Raw genomic sequence first — 16,217 nt, 5'->3', positions numbered from 1 at the left:
CGACCGGAGCCGACCCAACCCGAGATGGCCCAACCCGAGCCGAGCTAACCCAAGCTGAGCCGAACCGAGCCAATCCGATCCACCCAACCGCACCTAAACTAAACGAAACCAAACAGCATTGGGCATGGTGGGAAAAACGACGTTGCACTTGGTATGAGAATGTCAACCTCTAGTTGACATCCAGTGTCTCACCATGAATCTTCAAATAAGCTCGGGCCAGGGTGTAATAGCCTGAGATGAAAAAATATAGCAACAAAAGGTTTTTTGAACTACATGTATAAACTGCTGGAACACTGCATTTGATGGAACCTTAAACCGTCCTTGGAATTTATGTAACATTATGTTAATTTGAAATATAATTATAATTATGACCATTCTCGTCGCAAAACATATGATAACAAATTTCAACATGGATATTCCCTGTGGCACTCAACAGAAGGTTCCTGCCATAAAATTTACAAAAAAAACAACCTGCAAAAGGGTAACTAATTTTACACTCAAAATGCTTATTGTGTCTGATGTTTTATTTTATATATATTCATCTTTTTTAACAAAAAAAGAAAAAAGAAAACTCTCATATTCTCTCAGGGTTGCTGTTGAAGTTCTACACCCTTAACGCACGTATTATTGGAGGGGCTGCAGCTGAATTGCCGTGGAACTGGGGACCTCTTTCATACTATTGCAGTGAGTGAAGGCCTTGCGGAGTTTGTCCTATACAGTATCTTCCCACTTTCTCCAGAGATTTTTTTTCAGTAGGAAAAAACCTACGTCTCCATCACGTGCCATGTTATTCAGTGTTGCAGTCCTCGTACTCGAGAACATCTCTGGTACTTGTACTCACAAAAATGTACTCGTACTTGAACTCCATGAAAAAATTCCATGTACTCACCAGGTGTGGATCGGAAAGAGAGGGGGTGCGGGTCAGCACCCCGCCGACACCAAATAATAATGATAAAACAGTAATTATTACTGCTAATGGGTCATTAGGGAGACATTCCCATAGAAACGTGCACAATTTTTTTTTCAAATTAACTGTCCCATAATTCAATATTCCCTAATCTGATCTGAACCAAATTTTGTATGTTTTCATTTTAGGCCCTAAACTATCATCTCTCAAAATATGAACGGTAAAATTCGGCCTCCTTCTGGTAGTTTGAAAAATGACCTATTTGTAAATATAATAGTTCTTACCTCGTCTTTATGTAAATCATAAGTGGGTAATTTTTATAAACTCAGGGTCCAAAATTGTGACATTTTCGTGTCCCTTTAAAACCTGACCTGTGTAATTTGATGTGGAAATATCACTAAAATTGATTTTATTTCCATTTGTTTGGCAGGTAATTTGAATTATTTCATCATTCTTGGAAATTAGAGAATGAGTTCTGAACTCACAAAATCATATATCAGATGTGACAGGAAACGAAAAAATTGGTCCCCTAATTACCTAAGTGCACTTTATGAAAAACTCTCTTTTCGATAGTTTCCTCTATTGCCTGTGGAAATAATTGTTTCACAAATTGACGCTGATGCTGATGCGGCTGCATTGTATAAAATGTACATTTAAAGTCACAAGATCACGGTGTGAATCAGACATTGAATCTGGCCGTTACGGCTTGTTTCATGAATACAGAATAACATGCATATAATGGAACACGACAAGGCACCATGCAAGCGTTTTAATACTGGCCCCATGAAAATGGCGCTGGCGCCTAGGGTGGAGTATTTGCAAAACAAATAGGCCTACATTTTAAAATCTGGGATGCAATCTGACATTTTAGGCTATGTGCAAAATTTAAGGTCGTGAAAAATTCACGGAAGACATAAATCCACTGGCCCATCGGGTTGTGGAGTACCAATGTATAGTGGTTGTGGTGTTCGCTTCCCGTGCGTCGGTATCTCGGTTCACCCCTCCCCCAATGCCACAGTGCTTGTGTTCCTCGGCAAGACACTGAACTACAAATGCCACTCTTTTTGACCAAAGAAATCAAGAACTATATTGATCATTGACATGAAATTTGATCAAAATTCAATCTAAAAATTGCAACTACATCTACATATGTTTATATCTGCCCGTTCAATTTTATCAGGATTCTTTGTTTTTTCAGTGAATCTCTTTCATGCAAATAACACTACTGAACACACAAACGTGGCAACGTAGCCAAGGCAGAGGGACGCGCGCCCTCTTTCATGCAAATAGCACTACTGAACACACAAACATAGCAACGTAGCCAAGGCAGAGGGCGCGCGTCCCTCTTCCCTCTCCTAACTTAATCCGTAAGGAATTACTTGAGGATATCAGACGGAAAATACGCTCTCCTTACAATGGATTATACTTGTGTAAAAGCTCCTTCCCAATTCACGGACAAAAATTTGCTTTTTAAAGTGATGTGAAAAAGTAATATTTTCGGCATGACACACTGTTTGAGTTGGTTCTGTTACAATTGGTAATACATGCAGGATAGGTCACGCCCTGATTTACCGTAAAGTGACTAAACTATCGGGTCTACTCCTAATTTCGGACTTATGATACATGTACCTCCGACCTACCAGTAGAATCCCGAATGTTTTGTCGTTCCTTTCACCAAAACGCTCCTTTGGCTCCCACAATTTTGGCAGCTCCTCAATGGATTTAAACCGGCGAAGAAAGGAATCCCCTTTTTCCATGGACAGAAACCAACCTGAAACGGAGGAATGATACGCCGTAGGAACTTATTCAACCTTTTTCTTTTTTTCTTTTTTGTCAGCAACAAACTCGTTCAGACTGGCGTAGCAGAGTTGTGCAAAACCAATTTCTTTTTTTTTTAATTGAGAGCGACTTGGTTTTAGACAGCCGTACTCAGTTCAAGCGGTGAGCAAGAGTAGAGATAGACCCACAGAATTTTCTTCTTAATCAGCTTGTATATATACGCACACGGACATGAAACGAACGTAAATCCGGCCATACTTAGGCCGTACTTTGATATGTCAGTCTGAATTGCGATCAAACATAGTTAAGCAAGGTTTTCGATGGTGTAAGCTTACTTTAAACTCATATACAACTAGGATATTAGGTTGTTGTTAAAACAGCCAACAAAGAGAATGAATGCCAAATATTCAAACAAATGTAAGGCATATCTTTAGACCTCAAAGGGCATTGACTGAAAAATCCACATTCCATGTTCTTCAAGACCAAGGCTGAAGTTTTTGCCCCATAATTCAGTTTCAAGGCAGTCTTGAGGCCAAGGCCGGGCATCAAGGCAAGGCACCATAATCTTGGTTCTTGGTTTACTCGTCACCCAGTGCCCAAACAGGGCGGTTATTAGAGCTGGTAGTTTTGAAATGTGATTGGCTACATTGTGCACGACCTGTGACCGCCAGGTTATCACTTCCTGTTGGTTAGCGAAACGTTATACGAAATTTTTGATTCGCCATTGGCAATGCTAAATCACAGACATAGTGTCGGTTATAATAATGATAAAAACATGGCCTTGGTACAATCACAGTGTGGTAATTCATCTTCTTACTAAGTATCACCGATCACACGTCTTTTGGCCATATATTTCGAGTCAAAGGTTATCTGCATCCATTTTGGATGAAGGAATTAAGTGCATGGTGTACTATTTACAATACACATTTCTCTCTCCGTAGCCTCCCTCCAGGCGACGCAGCTACACGACGCGACGGCACAACGGCTCTCTTGCGTCGTGTCGTCGCGTTGCGCCGTCACCTTCTTGCTATTACGTTTGTACACATACAACGCGTCGCGTCGTGCGTTGCGTCGTGCCGTCGCCCGTCGTGTCGTGCTGTCTTAGGTCCTTTCTATGGTGTACTATTTAATATACCTTTCCTTGTTGCATTTTTTCCGTCTAAACGTCGCCCTTTCCGTCGCCCGTCGAGTCGCACCGTCGTCGTATCGTGCGTTGCGTCGCCTATTGCGTCACCTGAAGCACGACGCGACGGCCGACACGATATACGACGCAGCGCACGACGGTGTAACGCGACGGGCGACGGAAGGATCGACGTTTAGGCAGAAAAATGCGACAGGGAAAGGACGTAAAACAGCACGACGCGACGGGCGACGGCAAGACACGACGCACGGCCCGACGTGTCATGTGTGTACAAACGTTATGTTAAGAAGGCGGTGCGACCCGACGGCACGACGTAAGGGAGCCGTTGTGTCGTGTATTTGTGTTGCCTTAGAAGAGGCTAGAGAGAGAGAGAAATGTGTGTCGTAAATAGTACACCATAATAACCACCGTTTTTGTAACGCATTGAGCAAGCTCGCGCGCCTGGCAGAAATTTACCTACAACGCTCTGTGCGTCATTAGCTGTGACCCCCACCGCACGGTTCGGGCGCTGGGTGACGAGCAAAGGTTCTTAGACGTCCTGCCTTGAACGCAGAGGACGCTCGCTTGTGCGCTGATACACCGCAATACAACAGACCTCTTGTAACCTGATAAACATATTTTATTTTTGTTGTCAAAAGGTTGATCACAAGCCTTTTGGCTGACGTACATGTGACAGTGTACATGTATTTTTCGTGAATGTTTTTTCGTTAAATTTTTGGCATATCGGATTTTCCATTTTACGGCACGGGCGCCTTGGAAAGGCAAGGGGAGCACTTGACCCTGACAAAAAATCAAAAACCGAAAAAAAAGAGGGGAATAGCAAAAAGAAAAAAATCACGGAAAAGGGGATAAAAAATCACCGATTTGATCAAAGTACCTACCCAATCCCACTTTTAATTATTCATTAACATTGAAGATGCCCCTCCCCGGAAAGTCCCCTGAAAAGAAAGTGGTTTGCCCCCTTGGAAGAAAAAAACCTGGCGACGTCCATTTCCACGCGAGTAGGCCTATCCATGTATATTTCCTTGGAGAGAATCGGGTTCCTGTTCCGAACTACCCGTAAATACCCACCACAAGAAGTCATCATTATGATTTACATAGACAAAAATATTTTGTATGCCTTAATGGCGTAAATAAACTCAGGGCAACTGAGCCAAAAAGGTAGGCGTGCAAAGGCCCAAGGGTCACATAGTTTCTCTGAAGTATTTAAGGTCTGGATAACTTCACATCATTAATGTAGTCAAGTAGGTTGAAGTAGGGACTACAGTACCTTACACAGGTTATGTATAGGTTATCGGAGCATTAGAGGGGCTGCAAATCTCAAGTTATTTTTACCGTCATAGCAGTGTATTGGATAATTGCAGAGCAGTCCCCCGTCCACAAAGTAGTCGTTGGTCTTCCCTTTCCGAACTTTCACAGGACAAAACACACCTGAAGGGATAAACAAACCAAGTATTCAATTACAAATATTTCGTGTGTGTGTCAAACAACGACGCGGAGTTCTCTATACATTCACAACTATACAACCGAAGAATGTGACAAAACATTGCCCCATTACAAGGGTCTTCATATGACACGCACACTAAAAAGTGGAAGAGATAGCGACATGAAGGCAATAATCACTCTCTACCCCTCACTTTTTCTGGCTGGACCGAGTCACCTCACTGTTATGGGCTATGTCTCAAACAATGACAATCGAGCAATTAAAATACTGCATTCCTAGAAAAAAATCTGAGCACTCGTTTACCTGACCTCACATGACCAGCAATTTGATAATGTCAAAAAAAGCTCAACCCTGGATTCCTTTGTAAACCATTTAACCATCACATCACATTTTGGAGCAGTGTGCCTTCTTGAAGCCTTCACACGCTGCGATTGAAGTGTCTAGCGTGCCTACAGTTGCTTAAAGGGTGGCTGCAATCAATTTTTCTGATTACAAACCTCCAAAATGCACCTTTGTGCCTCATTTAACCTTATTTTCAACTTAGGTTTCATTATTTGAAAGGGTATTTTAATGCCTTTTTGTTTTATGCTAATGATATTTCTATATTAATGAGAAAACTGTGAAGTCATCTCAGGAAGAAGCGTCAATGTTGCATTGCTTTGTACACAAAAAGTCCTGCACTTTTGTAGATTTTCCTGGACTCGGTTTTCTCTTCCTTGCTGATTCATTGTTCATGTGCATAGAAAAAGCAAATGTTTTCAGTAGGTAAATTCTGGGTTCACAATTTGGACAGAAACACCTAGTTGAACAATGTCTTCCATGGATGATTTCACATTAACAGCGCCCTCAGTTGCATGGATAATTTTAATTGTTTAAAAACATGCACTTTTCAGTGCATTAACCAAATAGAGGAGTGTAAAAGAGTTTTAATACAACGAAGAAGAGTACAAAGATGCTGAAAAACTGCGTAAAATGAGAATTAATTGCAGGTAAACTTTAAATGACCCACTCCATAATCCGCTAATCCTCGAGTTCGAAGCCATCGAACTCCAGACGCTTTTTACCTGTCATTATTATTTTTCAATGTCAGCTAACAGAAGCATTGCAACACGTCTATTAGACTCACCGTTTTTATATCCTGTGTTTCTCACATCTTTTTTCGATTGAGAGAAGGCCAGTGGGTCGAAAAAACATAAAGTTCCAACAAAAAAACAAACCCAAAGCAATGCCATATGGATGACTATTAAATGAACCAGGCAAGGTACACTATTTATACTTTATGACTTGTGTTTACATTGAGTACCATGAGTGCCTTTGTTTCTAGCCGAGTACACAAAATATTTGTATTGATACACAGCGCAATAACTCGTCGGAGTCAGTGTCAAGACAAGGTACGGTGACGTGTTCGTGTTTGCAGTGAGTGTGTACGTGGTGCCCGTGTGTTTCGGGTACCTATGGCGCACCGTATCATGTAGACCTACATACAGGGGAAGGCGGGGCATGATGGGACACGGGGCAAGATAGGACAGCTTGATAACTTCATCAGCAAGCAACAGAGGGAGCTGTGACTTAGTGCTGTGAATAAACCGACAAAAGACGGCCATATTCGCATCCCAAACAGATGAAGTTGGTCTTGAGTATTCTCGGAAAAATTGAAAAATTGATATTGGGGGACTTCATATTTCACGGAGGTATATGTTTAGGAATCCCCAGCAAATCACAGTCGGGTGCAGAGTGGTAATATTGCGTAGTTTGGTAAGAAGGGCTAGAAATATGCAACTCTGTGCATGTATTTTACAGTGGTTTCATCAATAAACTTCATACATATGGGGCAGGATGGGACAAGTCGTCTGGGGCAAGATGGGACAGTCCCATCATAATTTCATGTATTTACAAGTAGGCCAACATTTGTCGAACATCTTTGGTTCTTATATTCTTCAGGAAATTTTACAGTGTGATGTTGCTACAGAAATATCATGCCTTCGTGTAGTTAGTCCCATTCGCCAAGGGACTTAACGTTTAAATTGTCCCCAACCCCAGAACGGACCACTAATAATTAAAATACAACCACAACGTATCCCTTGCCTTGCAAATAAAAAGCATGGTAAAAATCGGTACATAAAGCAGTGGGGAATTGAGTTTGGAATCGGTGTCCTATCTTGCCCAAGCACGTGGAGCAATAGGACAAGTTGAACTTTGAATAGTAAGTCATAACTTTACTAAAAAGATTAGAAATATAATGGAAATTAAATGGTTTGGTTTTTGAAATAAAGTCGTTGTTAGGAAAAGTGGCCCATCCTACCCCCCTCCCCTTTCCCCTACATTGGACGCGATACGGTGCCGCTCGGTCTGGTAGTGATACCGTACCGTGGATCTCGACTGTCGCTGGGTTGATGTTTGGGCGAAATCGTATCGCACATGTATATTTTCAGCACTGCTTTTGTACAGGGCATCAGAACCTGCCGTTTTAAATAATGGGCAAGGTCCTCTCAGCAAGGTTGGTAGAAAAAAATGATTTTTTTCTTATTTCCGAGGTCGGGAGCCAAAATAGGGTCGGTCAAAAATGGGAACCATAGAATTTAAATAGAGTGCTCTAATGCTCATTTCATGCGGAAAGCAACCGGGTAAAAGAAAAAATCTGAAGGCAAATCCTGCCACCAACCAAGGGTAATATTTCTGCAAACTTCAGACACCTGCGTGAATTTGTAGGCGATAGGAGAACGGCCTGTAACTTTTAATTAAATACCTGGAATGCAGCCGGACATCCTGACAGCTTGTCTGATAGGCATATCGGGGGTTGTCTTAACATGGCAGTACGTGCAGTCCATAATGTTCATGTTGGTCACAGTGATACACAGTTCCCTTCCTGTTTGCTGGTATAGCTATTGTGAGGGAAAAAATACCACAGAGAACATGCAGTCACTGTCTATATATGATTTTAGTGAGTGTTGCATTGATTTGTGCACAAAGCAACTGGATCTATGCTCTTTTGCTGCTCCGTATTTCCCTTTTTTTTCCGGAAGATTCATTGTTGTTTGAGAGCATGGCAATAAGCCACCAAACAACACTTTCTTCAGAAGTATTTTAATGAAAAACTAAGCGATACATTCCCTTCCTGGCATCACAGCAACAACAGCCGCTGTTCTCCGTGAAGGCAAGGACAATTGGGAAAAAAATACACTTTTCAGTATACACTTAACAGTTACGACCAAAGGGATGCTACACTGTTTTCGCACAATCAGGAAGAGCATGCTGCATATACACTGTGTGTAACAGAAAACGCCATTGCCTGGACTTTTAAATTTTACAACCACTTAAACGATAATTGATCCCTTGTACAAATCCTCCTTGGCAATAATGAGAGCGCTTATCATGCCTACTTTCACAGCTTCAAGTTTTACACTGTGGTTTTGAGGTTTTGAGTTTTTTTTATAGGAGGAGCGCAAATTACAGCTTTAAACACTTCAAAACGCAGAAAAAAATATAGAAATAGTCTGAAATTTCCCAGTTTAAGACTTCTCAGAACCTTATTCGAAAGTATATTGAAAAGACTCCATAAATGGAGGAGTAAGAACACATGCTCTATATAGTTTTCGAAAATGCCGTCCTCTAAACCTCCATTTTCCGAGATAAAAACAGGAAGAAATTGGTGAGCTCAGCAAGGCCAGTCTACTTCTAGAGTACTTCTGTCATTGCGAAATATTTCGTTGGGCGTCTTCAGTCCTACAGACTTCATCTGAATGTATAGGGACCGGTAGCGGGTAATGAATCCAGCAGAATCCTGCTGAGTGTACGTAAATGAGAAAACAATGTCCGCTCAATGCACAAATTAAGCAGGAGCTGATAGAATATTTTGCTTTAACATCTTCGTTACCGAAAAAAACTTCATTTCAACTTTAACACAATAAATTTGAATTAAGTTGCCGTAAAATGATTAACCGATGATAATCATCGAAAAATAATTTACCACAAACTGTGATCAACAGAGGCTTGTAGCAAGGATAAGTACTTGTGTTTTATAATTCGTGTTAAAGCATTGCTATTGGCCTGACAAAAACTTACATATTCAGCATCCAAATTGACAGGGCTAATCGCACACGTTTAACCGCAGCTAGCTGCCGGTCCCTATATAATAGGGACGAGGACCAGTCCAAGGCTCGCCATCTTTGATTTCTATCCCGATTTTTCACCCACAATGCACTGCGTTAAACACGGCGCTATATACGTCGTTATATTTTAGGTTTATTTTCCAGATCTTTGTCCTTTATTTACTCTTATTCGATTTTCTCGTGTACCTTCTGGATTGGACCACAGTCACTCAGGTCACTGAACATTGTCGAAACTTTCCCCAGGGCATCAAGGAGTTTCGTTATCAAGACGCCGATCTCAACTATTTTAGAGGGCTCTCTTCATCCAAGAAGGTGAACGGACGGTATTGATCCTTTGGGGGACCGGGCGCCTTGGCTGACGAGGTAGGCTTTAAAATGATGCCCCCCCCCTTCCAGAATGATGCAAAATATTTAATACTTCAATGTTGGGTCATATTATGCAAATTGTTAGTTTAGGTGTCGAGCAGGACTTAAGTCGGGACTTTTCACTACCCTCCCCATCCCCATAGCTCACATCTTCGAATGTCAGGTCGCGGTTACCCATCTTCTTCTGGACTATATCGCCGAACCACTCGTAGATCCTGTTGCCCGGGTGCCAGCCGAACTTCCGCAACATGTTGGGGAGAAGGCTGAGTTTACCAAATGCGGCGTCTGGAATCAGACCAGGAAAACACTGAATAATCGCTGGGTGAAAGCTGGCAGGGTTAACTTAGATTTATAGTTTTCCTCTTGGAAATGTACTCATCCATCCCTTCGTCCCTCCCTTCATTCAGTCATTCATTCATCATTTTTTTTTTAATTGTAGGCCAGCCCTTTCACTTCCCAAGAAATATTCACCCTGGGGCCCTGGGGGTGAGGACAATAAAGAAACGTGGGAAAGGCAAACAAAAAATGAGGCCGAAATAAATTGTGAATAATCAACTTAACCACCAAAATTAAAAGAAAGTGTTATTTAGGTGAAATCAATTTTTTGTCGGACTCACATAAAACGTAAACGTACTGGTAAGACTTACAAAAACAATCAACACTCCATTTCTCTTCCTTTTGTTAAAATTAAGCTGAGTAGACAAGTCGGTACAGTTTATGCCACGAAGCAGTTTTATTTATTTCCATTAATGAATTTTGACTGTACACCCAAAAGCGCGTTAGGGGCCAATTAAAGAACGAATATAAATGACAGCTAAAGGACCATGACGGTATGTATATTCTTAGGGGTTTGAGGAAAATGCGGATAAATACTCCAAAATTTAAGAGTCGAATCACGTATGAGGAATGAAAACCCAACCCACGTGCCGCCTTCCTTAGTGGGATTCGAGCCTTGGATCGCCAAGCTAGAGCCTCAAGTACAAGGCGAGGGCCGAGGGAAGCATCATAAGACTACGCCAACCTGACTCTGCTTTATCCCTTAGGTTTCGACATAAATGTCGTTCGGAGGCCTTGGGGGCATCTTTAATTAATCTGGAATATTCTTATCTGCTTATCCAAACCCGTCCTCTGGCGTATTGAACGTCTCTACTGGCGTTGTAAAAAAGACCGTGGAATCTGAACTCGATAATAAATCATACAACTTCACTAACTGCGCAAGACGCACACCTAAATGCGCAGAGCAATATAGAATGTCGATATATAAAACAGTACTTGACCAGACTTAAAGTGAGACAATATCTCATATGACATCGGCAAATCTGGAGTAAAGACGCTCTTCAGCTGGTACGGTGTGTATGGCCTGAATACATAAAAATGATTTGCTCTTGTAATCGAGAGTGGCTTCTATGGAAAATGGTCCTCCAATGTATACGACAGCATTAGTTTGCTCATCTTGTCCATGGAGCCACTTGCTCCACGGTCTGTTGGAGAGTACATGTACTACATGAATGTGAAAGGGCAAAATAATTAGGAGAGCTGCGACGTACTTCCGCATTACCTCATCTGCCCACCTCATATGCACTTACCAAGAAAGACTTTCTGAATATCCCCGCGTAAGAAGGTTTCGATTTCATGCGAGTTGCATCCAACAGCCACTAATGCAGCAACCATGGAACCGGCACTGGCCCCGGCGAATCGTTTGATGTTCTCCCAGTAACCCAGCTCTTCAAGAACCTGTGGTAAGGACGTGAAAACGCTCAGAATGGGTTTGTCATAACAGCTTTGCCTCCAAGAAGGAAAACTCTCTAAATCTACCGTAAGCAAATTTCTGTAACGCGTACAACAATGCAAAACATAGAACAACTACACAATGATTGAAGAACTTTACAAAATGAAAGCTGATATTCGGGTCGTTTTTGTAAAACTCCCACTAGAATGAAAGTAGTTTGCCTGCCTGAAATGGTGAGTGTGAACCCCGACGAAATCAAGCAATTACAAACACGATTTCCAGGACCATTTAGGACTGTCTAGGAGAGTGATTTACTGAAATACTTTCCTTTTCCTTTCGAATTTCCATGAGAGGTGCCATAATTCGTCTTTAGAATTTCCTTGCACGGTACTATAATTTGTCGTTATAATTTCCTTGTGGGGCACATTTGCCCTCGCCTATGCTTGAGCTCTTTTTTTTCACAGCAGACAATCAAGTCAGAAGACAAGTGTAGTCTATAAACATTTGCAAAGTTACCCTGTTGTGCGGTCTATATGATATATTCCACAATAGCCCAAGTAATATTAAATCTGTCCCGAAGCGTGCATTTTAGTATTGACTTACTTAATCATGCCTATATGTAATTGTGGGACTGAAATTCTTGGTATCTTGATATTCATTTCCCCTGATGCTTTGAAAGCAAAGAGAAAAAGGCAACCACTGTAGCAATGCTGTTCTCTGCACAAGGGAGAACCCGATAGCGACTACATGGAAAGTCGGATTTCCTGCAATGAGGACTATGCCAGCCCGGGAAATCCACGTGCGATAACAGTTGACCCCGTGGCAGTTAAAATAAATCATCACTGAACACAGAGCTCTATGACTTGGGAAGTATTTCGTGGCCTATACAGATTGCCAAAACTGAAGGGCCGGAACTGAAAGGAAGATTATGGGCATTAAGTTTCACTTTCGTGCATTCCTTTTTATATAGTATTTGATTTGTCTTACCTTTACATCTATCACCATCAATATCAATCTCTCCCAGCGGTTAAATTAGGCTTATAACATTGTAGATATCGGCCTATAACCCCCCCCCGACTAAACAATCTTCATTCAAATATTACCATGCTTTCGTTCCGGGACCAAAGTTCGGGATTTTTAAAGGAACTTGGGGGGGGTTACAAATTATGGGTACCTGCACGAACGCAATGAGCACTAAAGTACTTTTAAGTACTTTTTGAGCTTCTTGTGCTTCGTGAGAAAACAAGTTACTTGCACGTAATACTGATTTTTAGGTGTAGCTATAATTTGTTAACAAATGCCATCCGATAATGCTCACACCTGTACGAGAACAATAATTTCTTTGGAAGTAAACATCGTGTGTGTTTAACCTCCTCACGTATAAACCAACCGGTACTATTTGCTTCCAAAAGAGTGAAACTCTTACTGCTCCAACATAAACTCATCATCGACAGAGACAAAACACCGAAGCGAATGAATAGCAAGTTGCATGAAAGTCGTTCATTGCCTTATTATCGGCAGGACTTAAGAGATTCCGAGCACAAGAATTCTTGTAAACGTTTCATGGCTTGCAACTGGTAGGCCTATTGGTTTTATTTGCTGACAGGTGTAAATATTAGCTTCCCAGCCACAGTAGACATCAAAAAATGCTTGACCTCATAATTGCGGTCAAAAATAAGTGTTTATCCGTTGCTCTTACACAAAGGACCTCGCCCTTCCTATTTTCCAATGACGGTGCGGTTATGCATTAGGCCTACTGGTACGGAAGCAAGCGCTTCCACGGAGGAAAACCAAACAATTTGCGCTAAATTGACAAATGGGTGTTATGATGATTCATCTATGCCGTATTTATGTTCACAATCTTAATGTGAAGTGCAGAAAGACCATGAACACACCCACACCCCTTACTGCAGCGTTGCCCGGTGTGGAGATTGTCTTGTTCGCTTGTAGTTTAGAAAACTCAGCGAAACAAAACAATTTTCCTGAACAGCGAAAGCTATTTTTCTTCCGTCCCTTCACTTCTTTCTTCCTCTCCGGTTCTTCCTCTTGTTCCAGATAACCGTTTGTCCAGAAGACCTCTCAACTTGTTTTTCAGAGAGGGAGAAGTAGTCACATATACTTTTTTAGGTTCATGGGGGAGTTTTGCGACTGAAAGCCTTACTCTTTTTGAGCTGCATATGGAACCACTATGAAGAATAGATTACAAAAACTTTTAAAAAATCATTAATTGCTTGAAATGATTTCAAGCTTTACATGGGGTTTCTGGAAATAACCTCGTAGAGGGCTTCTTGTGTCTTAAACATGATGTCATTTGGATATTGGGAAACTATATCGGGTTTTTCCATTTCCTGCGCTGAAACTAACGAGTTCATTTCACATTTGCACGGAAAGATAAACTAAATAAAAACTGCAAGGAAGTGGTGTTTGTTACACACGCGTGGCTTTCGTAAGCACTTTCATTATTTGTTTAGCCTCACCGTGGGCCTAAAAAGAGAGGCACACTCCGTTACAAGCAAATTGTGTTTGAAGTTATCTTCATGCGATGTACGCATTGCCATGTGTAGATGCCGACATTGTACCCAGAGGCATGCCACTTCAGCTTAAACCACATCCATTGCACATAGATGTACATACACCCTCATTCCCATGGGTACGATCTTGCCGCGCCATGTTGGTTCCCACCATGCCTTGCGCAATATAATGAAGGACCGCGCACGCAGCCCATGGAGTCAAAGTTGAGATACATGGAGCCATGGAACCGGAAGTTAACGCGCAAATTTAGTGTTCGTCCAATGGGAGCCTGCAATTAGTAATGCGTCGCGTATCATATGACGAAGTCACAAACTGCATAGATAATGACAACGACGTTGGCTGGCTCATTAAGAATGAGTTCATAATATAAAGTGAATCGAAGGCGTATTGCTACGGCAAAACGCCATGTGTACGCTGGCGTCTGCACGTCACGCATAAGGCTACGTCTCGCGTAAAGGCACCTCCCATAATGTACGTTTTTATGGTGCGTTGCGTACTCGATGCGTTCACGCGTTTCACTGTCACGGACACAAAAATCGACTCCATCAACATAACACACGTGTGCGTGGCATTTGGCTTTAAAAATCGCCCGGAAGCGATTTTGACGAATACGCAACGCTTGGCGCAAGTGTTGACGGGCATACGGAAAGGCGCCTAAACATCGCTTAATGCAGTCCTATTAGATCTCCCAATGGGAGCTGTCGATTAGCTTCCACGAGTTGACTGGGTTTTAACCTCTTCTTCGCATGTATTTGTGTTGTTAACTTTGGTTAATTCTGGACCAAACGAAACTTGCTGCTTGTGCGTTTAGGTTTTTGGCGTATAGATGCAGATATGCAAGTACATGTATACAAAAGCCGTACAAGATTTACGACGTTTCCTATAGATTTGTGCCTAAACACGGATGCGCCCATAACAGGTTTCACTGTGCACTGCGAGCTACCGTTCAAATAGCTCTAACTTCTAAGTACATGTACAGGTCTCTCCAACGCAGGAAACACTGTGACTAGTAAGCGGTTTGGATAAAACTGACCCGCAAAGCTCCCGTTGTAGACAAACACTTGTTCCCGCCACCCTCGAAGGCGACGTTGGTAAAGGTAAAGCCACGCCCTCCAAGCTCCTGTTTCTCCCCGGCCGTGAGTATTGACAATCCTGAGAGATCAGCAGTCGATGAAGAAGCCGGTGAAACCGCCGTATGCATCTTTCTCGGGGCGGCGTTACCATGCACTATACCCCGTTCACCAACCATTGCTCGTTCATGTGCTGTTGGGTGGGATCGGTCCACGGTTTGTGTAATAACACTTCACTTTTTGTTCAGTTTTCGGTTTTGAACTGCTAGCTAAACAAAAGCGGTTCTTTCGGGTTGACCTTTGCATTTAACGACACGCAGTTCAGTTGCCAAACGCCTCCAGATGAGCGCTATTTGAATCAACATTCTATACTTTACTGACCCAGTCTATCGTCTTCGCCAAGAAGGTTGTTTTCATCCCGTTGCCCCACGTGGTTTTATTCCACGTTTTGGATAAGGGTACAGTCCACTAATTCAAGCCCCATTGAAAACATTGTAAAATCAGCACCGTTCAGGGCCCAATAACATGCATGCCAACATCCCTGAGATTTCTGACACATAAATGAAATTGTCGTCTGGTCACTAATCTTTCAATTTCTTTTCAATTTTTTGTGGGTTAACCAATTACGTTATTTATTATACCCAGAAAACAAAATCACCCCCCGAAAAGTGATTTTTCCGAAGTCTGAATGCAGCCATTTTTCAAGTGGCAACCCTCAACTTTCTCGGGCACTTGAGACCATTTTCCAACCGTAGTTTTCAGCCCTTCTGCCCTCATATGAAAGCTCAAAAACCCAGGGAGTTGATCCTGGCAACGATTTACACAATCTCACCATTTTGGGGGCCAAACAAACTCCTTTTTCAAAAGATACTGTGGGGGGCACTTTTAATGTTAATGAACTGGCCAGAAATTCTCACTTGAATTAGTGGTCTGCACCCCATAAAGCATGCTTACTCATGAGTGTAAGTGTTAACAGTCATGGGGGATCCCCCCAAGTCATTCCGTTTTTCAATCTGAACAAAATGTAACATGCATGGTGTTTAAGAGGATGACAGCCCTCAGATACGATCGATGTGTTTGCAAGAGTCTGGTTATCATCTTGCTTTGTTTGAAGTTTTCTTGGAGTTTCAAATCAACCCT

The 16,217-nt window shown here is 42.1% G+C and overlaps 1 pseudogene across 1 annotated transcript in view; it reads right to left on the bottom strand.

Moving 5' to 3' along the window:
* LOC147795256 (uncharacterized) overlaps nt 1-16,217 on the bottom strand; it is a 40,736-nt pseudogene that overhangs the window by 13,013 nt on the left and 11,506 nt on the right. The window contains exons 2-6 of the transcript XR_015424043.1: nt 11,333-11,480; nt 9,895-10,031; nt 8,018-8,153; nt 5,163-5,258; nt 2,548-2,678 (exon numbers count right to left, since the gene is read on the bottom strand). The product of XR_015424043.1 is annotated as an uncharacterized LOC147795256 (transcript). The remainder of the gene's footprint in view (nt 1-2,547; nt 2,679-5,162; nt 5,259-8,017; nt 8,154-9,894; nt 10,032-11,332; nt 11,481-16,217) is intronic.

The sequence above is a fragment of the Acanthaster planci genome, unplaced genomic scaffold (genome assembly GCF_054643075.1).
Source record: "Acanthaster planci isolate LZ-2023a unplaced genomic scaffold, COTS_SCS Contig98, whole genome shotgun sequence".
Taxonomy (NCBI): domain Eukaryota; kingdom Metazoa; phylum Echinodermata; class Asteroidea; order Valvatida; family Acanthasteridae; genus Acanthaster; species Acanthaster planci.
The sequence above is the reverse complement of the archived record's forward strand: the minus strand, read 5'-3'. Positions and strand labels throughout refer to the sequence as shown.